We start from the raw sequence: 6,169 nt of genomic DNA on the forward strand, positions 1-6,169 counted from the left end.
TAGATACTCTAGGATACCACCTTATGAATATACATGGTGACAGTTGCACGTAACACTTGACTTTAATCAGTTTCTCCCATAAAATAGCTACCTCTCATTTTCCGATTGTTGCACTCAATATCTAGTGTTGATGAAAAATAAAAAAGCAGGATTTAACTATTCTGTTTTTTCCCTCACGAAATTTGTGGGAAAGGAGGACCATGAGAAATTATTGCTTTGCCCAGTACACTACTATAGAACCGAAGAAATCAGGAGTAATAGTTAACAGATGTGTGTCTGTTATGCCATGAGTAAACTGAAGATAACTGCATTCCCTATGACAATTAATGATTAATCGATCGGCGAAATTATATTAACATAATATTTCCAAAATGCTCAAATTAAAAGCTACCGGACCTTCGTGACCTGCATAGCATCAGTTCAGGGCACTGTCTAACTCACTGGCTTTTCAGTCAGGTGTATATATTGGTCCTGTTCTCAATGAGCTGTCTCTCCTAGCTTCCATTAATAGTTGTGTGAAATTTTAGGTTATGTCCTTTTCCTACAGAGAATTCAGAATAGATTTAATTGTTAGTTCGGAAACCTACATGCTTAATATAACCCCAACGGATCGTATTTTTGTGAAAGATTGGTATTTTTGTCCAGATTTGTAGGAACCTGAAAAACGCGTTTCACAACTTGTCTCTTATTTAGTTTATGCTGCATTCAAGATGGCGGCACCCATATAGTAAATATCGTATTTATTTTATTATCACGTGTGCGCCAACTGACTGTGGTTTCAACCAAAGAAATATGCACGGCATTTGTTGGATGGCCAACTCAACAACGATCTAGATGAGCTCTCCTAGACCGTGTTCTACATATATGGTTCTTGCATCCTCAGTACAATCACTATTTGCTCGATGGACCAGTGAAAAATAACTAACCCCGACTGCTTTCATGTAGGAGTGATTGTTTTGCAAACCTTCAGGTCGATACTAAAACAATACCATGGACCTAATGACAATCAGTTCTCCTAATATAGAAATTAAATTATGCAAGCAATATGCATATTTTAAATAAGAGCAAGTTTTGCAGTAGCTACTCTACATTAAAGTAGGTCAGATGAAACAGGTCAGGTGAATGCAGTCATTTGACGTCAACCTATCCATACCAAGTGCGTAAACCTCTTCTAATCAGTATACGTGGCCACGTTTATAAAAAAATTAATTAGATTTTTCATCGGATGAGAGATGTACGTATTAAAAAATGAAAAAAAAAAAAAACGGAGAAAGCAAAGAGTCTTTCATTTAACATGACAGGTTATGTTTGAGAGTGATTTTCGATAACATAAAGATGTACTGCATATCATGCCTTAGAGAGTTCGACGAACCTCCACCTATCTGACGTAATAACTATTACTATTACTCTACTCTGGCCGCTCTCAGTTATTTTAACAAACCGGCAGTTGAGGAGATGAAAAATCATTCTGCTTCACCAGTCGAAAGTCAGGGCAAAATATCACATCAAAAATTGAACATCGAAAAAATGAACATCTTTTTAGAACAGTACATAGTCCATCTAAAACAACCATCCTTTCACAGAATTTGTGTGGATGAGAGAATTTGATAAGCAGAAACAGGCTGATTTAGAAAATTCTTTACAACCATTAAAGAAATTGAAAAATTAGTTAAGTGTCTTTGCTCTCACAATATCCCACGATGCACTATGATTTGCAATATAAGTTATATAAACACTAGAGTCTCGCACATTGAATTGGCTGGCAGACCAAGGCATTAGTTCAGTGTAGTACTGATATACAAACTTGATAAAAAAAGGCGTATATGCATGCATTTCATATGTCATGTATTAATACATATGAACAGGAGGCTGTGATATTCTCAATGGTTGCCTGTTTCAAAGCAAGAAAATTGTAGATCTAGCTTCTTATCCACTCGTAGCCGATCCTGTGAAAGCCACGTTCAATTGTTTTTGTTTTGTATTATTTGAGAAAAAATACGCAAAACATTATATTATAAAAAAGATAAATACTGTTTTCTGTTTGTATTTAGTATTCACATTCATTTTCTCATTTGGTTTGCCAGTTGCTGATGGGACTGACACTGCTCCCTTTATATAGTTTTGAGTAATGATCAGTCAGCTGATGTGTTGCAATAAACTCAACTACCTTGACAAGTTCTCGCAAGCCAGAGTATAATCTTTCCGTGAACAAATACCAACTGCACAGTTAAGAGCAGCCGTAAGAGGGCGTAGTAAACGACGTCGAGGAAGTACGCAATGTTCGGTGTTCGGGCGCAGTAGTATCATAAAATAGTCGTCCTAGTAATATACAATCATGATCTAAACTAAATGGAAAAGGCTTCACACCGAGCATTGATTTTGTAATCAATTGTGTAATTAATCTCCGATCGCTAGATCCTGCGAGTGATGACTTGATGAAACCCTCCCTAATTGGCCGATCGAAACCAAATCTGCGGAATTGCTCAGTGTGAACATGTTGCAAATATCATAACTGTCGCATTTATTATATTTCGTATATTATTTCACAAAAACTACAGTAATACATAACTACAACATCACTTTAACTGCTTGACGAAATAAATATCTTGAATACAACCAACAAATGACGACCGCTCCACTAAATGATCTACCTGGGCGCAATTTAAGAAAAACAAGACGAGGGTAAATCCATCTATCTTGTTTTAAATATGTCCAAAATTTACATATAAGCAGGAAAATGCTGCTATCCTCGGGGGCGGACATCCGGGCATTTTCACCGCCTGGCAACCCGCGGCGGTGAAAACAAAGGCCCAAAACTCGCTGAAAACGGTACTTTGGGGTAATTGTTGAGACTCCTCTGAACAGTGCAACAAGATTAGCCCTACGTGTGTAACATATATAAATTTGATTGTTCGGGATTACTTCAAAGTTGAGTTTGTGTTGTTTTCTCGAAATTTCACCGGCTAGACCAGTGTTCCACAGCAGCGCGCACAGAGCCCATAGAAATGCATGGTACAGTGGTGCGCGTCGTAGCAACGTGGAACGTCTGTGACGTAGCTCCGTCCCCGCGGATAACAATTCGTGCTCGCAACAAAATCTCTCCAAATCATCGAATTGAAAGAAAGTTGGAAGTTGAACATTTTCAACTTTCATTATACCAGGGACCTACAGTGATAGTATTATACAGTCACCGGAATCAATCCTGCTGACATTACTGTACACTCAACATTCTTCTGGCAACGTGTGTCTGAAATGGAAAGTGAGTTTCTTAGCCTAACGCCCTCTAACGACGATCATGTCCCTGATCTGTCACCGCTGGAGGGCGCACATTGCAACATTCATTTCTCTCAGTTGTCGCATTCATACTCATCCCCCACATTTCTCGATTTTCCTTAGTTTTGATGTTTTATACAAAATGTTACTGAAACACAATACAATACAATTAGGAAATAACAATCGATGCACAACACTGTCCATTATTGCTCGAAAATAGAACAAGAACGGAGACGTGCACAAGTGATGGCAAAGACTATGTCATTGCCTTGTTGTTACACAATAATAGGCATAACCTGTTATACCAATTATAATACGTGTACCCTGACATTTCGAACAATTATACCATGGTTCTTTTGAGGAGACAAAATCGAACGTTTAATTAGAGCGTCCACACTTAAAATAATTTTGAAGAGGCACTTTCAAGAATGTCAGTTTGTATTTATAACTGGGATGACGTAATCGTCTATACCAAATGCCAGAAATGAACAAACCTGAATCTAATCTATATCTGTAACTCGAAACTTTCTCGAACCCACTTTCCACGCATAAACTAACTAAACTGTTTGTGCCAGAATATATTCATTATAAAATTCGGCGTACTATCCACGACGATCAATCACATTCAAGTTTATCAACCGTTATATTTGATTACAAAAATTACAAATTAGTTAAATGATCTCCATAGCTCCAGCAGGATAATAAATTACATAAGCAATATATTTCAGCTTTAGAATAAATTCAGGAGACATTATCGTAATATATAATTGTTGATTCTTCCAATAAGACAATATGCAATGGTCAGAGTGGACGTTGTGGTGTTACACTAATACAGAATATTGAATTACCAATGTAATTCCCTTGGCAAATTGCCAAAGAAAACAATGCTATTGATTTTCAAAACTTTAAATATTGATTTATCAATTCACAGTCGTCATGTGTTCATGTTATAAGGCGTTAAGTCGTCACCCACTGCTTCACAAACGATTAATTTTGAAATATATAAAAGGGCGGTGGTCGTCTCACCACCTCAAGGTTCAGTATGAACTCTCCCCAACGTATAAGACGCGAGTAAATAATTGCTTGTTGCCATGATATTCGAATGCGCGTGGCGCATGCGCGGCGACGACCAACCTGCCTGTAAATTCGCATATAAGTATTGTTCTATATAATGGCGTGACACTTAGTTATTAGTTATGCAAATGTTATGTATTATGATTTTATATTTGTTTTTCTTTACTTGTTTCTGCGACCATTCCAATCTAATTTATTAAGTATTTATTTGTATCTGTACATAAGGCCAATGACCACAGTAGGAAATGAAGGTATTATTATTATTATAATGGCGTGACATGGAATGTATTTTTTAAAAGGTAGATTATTGGCAATCACCATGGGACGCCGTTGTTTATATTTATTTTCTACACTTTCAATATCTACTACTGTAGTATTTTGATTGCGATTGTAATGGTAGAGTCAATTTACTGTGAGATTATATTTATATAATATCCATTTAAGGATTTAGATTACTCTTAAATTAAAATGCGTTCACCATAAATAGCGCCACCAAGCGGCGAAATGCTTTTGTATAATATACATACGTCATATTAATTTACATCCCAGGATAAAGGGGTCAATGTAAGATACACACATTTAACCATATGTCATCAAAATTTCAGATTATACATTACACAAATATAACACCAGTGGCAAACACATCATAATTCGCCGTGCATCAATATTTCTACACTATACATAACAAAAATACAATGGTCTTTAGAATGTATATGTATCAAACATCAATAGGAAACACGTCTCAGTCTCTATTCATTCAGTTATCTCGTAGCCAAATCACTAAGGCCTTGAGCATGAATTAACAAATAATATAAAACGCCGATTTAAAGACATCGCAGTCTCTGTACACCTTGTTATTTCACACGCCCCGTAACACAAATATAAATGCCTTAAGCATGAATAAGAAAACATAAACCACCAGTAGCAAACACATATTATCTCAGTCCAAATTCATCAAGATATCCCACACAATACATACAAAAGAGCTGGAGTGAATGCAATGGCAATGGCATCTTACTCCACTTTTTGTCATGTGACTTTCGAGTGAGTGTGTATTAATTATATCACCATAAAACGATAAAAATTACAGCATTCGTTCGCATTGTCAGTGTAAATTATATAAAAAGTCATAGAGCCATTTGCTCATGAATAATTCAATACCACTTGATATTTAATGAACCTTCTAATGCTTGTTTTTTCCAAGAAAAAAACATCGTAAATCGCAATAGCACAGTTGCTAGAGGCTCTATTTGCCGTGGCTGTTGGTGTGTGCTCGGATCCTTCTTTTTTCATAAACGTTCAATAGTTGAGAAAGAACTAAACGTTGTACCTTGTCTAAAACTGTTCAGTCTTAGCCAAGATGTATGGTGTAATTCACATGAACGATGTTACAGTTATATAGCTAAGCCAATACAGAAATACCACTTTTTGTCCCGTTGCTATTGCTATTGGCAAGACCCGAGACTCAAAATAGGTTTCTTTTGATCTTTTCGTTGTATAACATAATAAACCTACTCGTATTCGGGGGATTTACGGAAATAAATCGTATTTGCGCGCAACAGAATTATACCAAAAATCTTCTCATACTCGTACAATCGTTTTACAATCTCCATAGGATTGCAAAGTTTACAAAAATATTCCAACAGTCAGAACAATGGCTTACATGACAAATATTGGTATAGGTCTGAAACACTCAGTGTGTGTTTACGGATTCAAATCATCAGTCCAGTAAATTGCACGAGGGCGCATTCCGTAAACTCACCCGTTCTCGTGGTGTTTCTAACAACCTATATTAATCAATATTACCCACGCTTTACATAAC

This window comes from Saccoglossus kowalevskii, chromosome 13, assembly GCF_978046115.1.
Source record: "Saccoglossus kowalevskii chromosome 13, keSacKowa6.1, whole genome shotgun sequence".
Lineage (NCBI taxonomy): Eukaryota > Metazoa > Hemichordata > Enteropneusta > Harrimaniidae > Saccoglossus > Saccoglossus kowalevskii.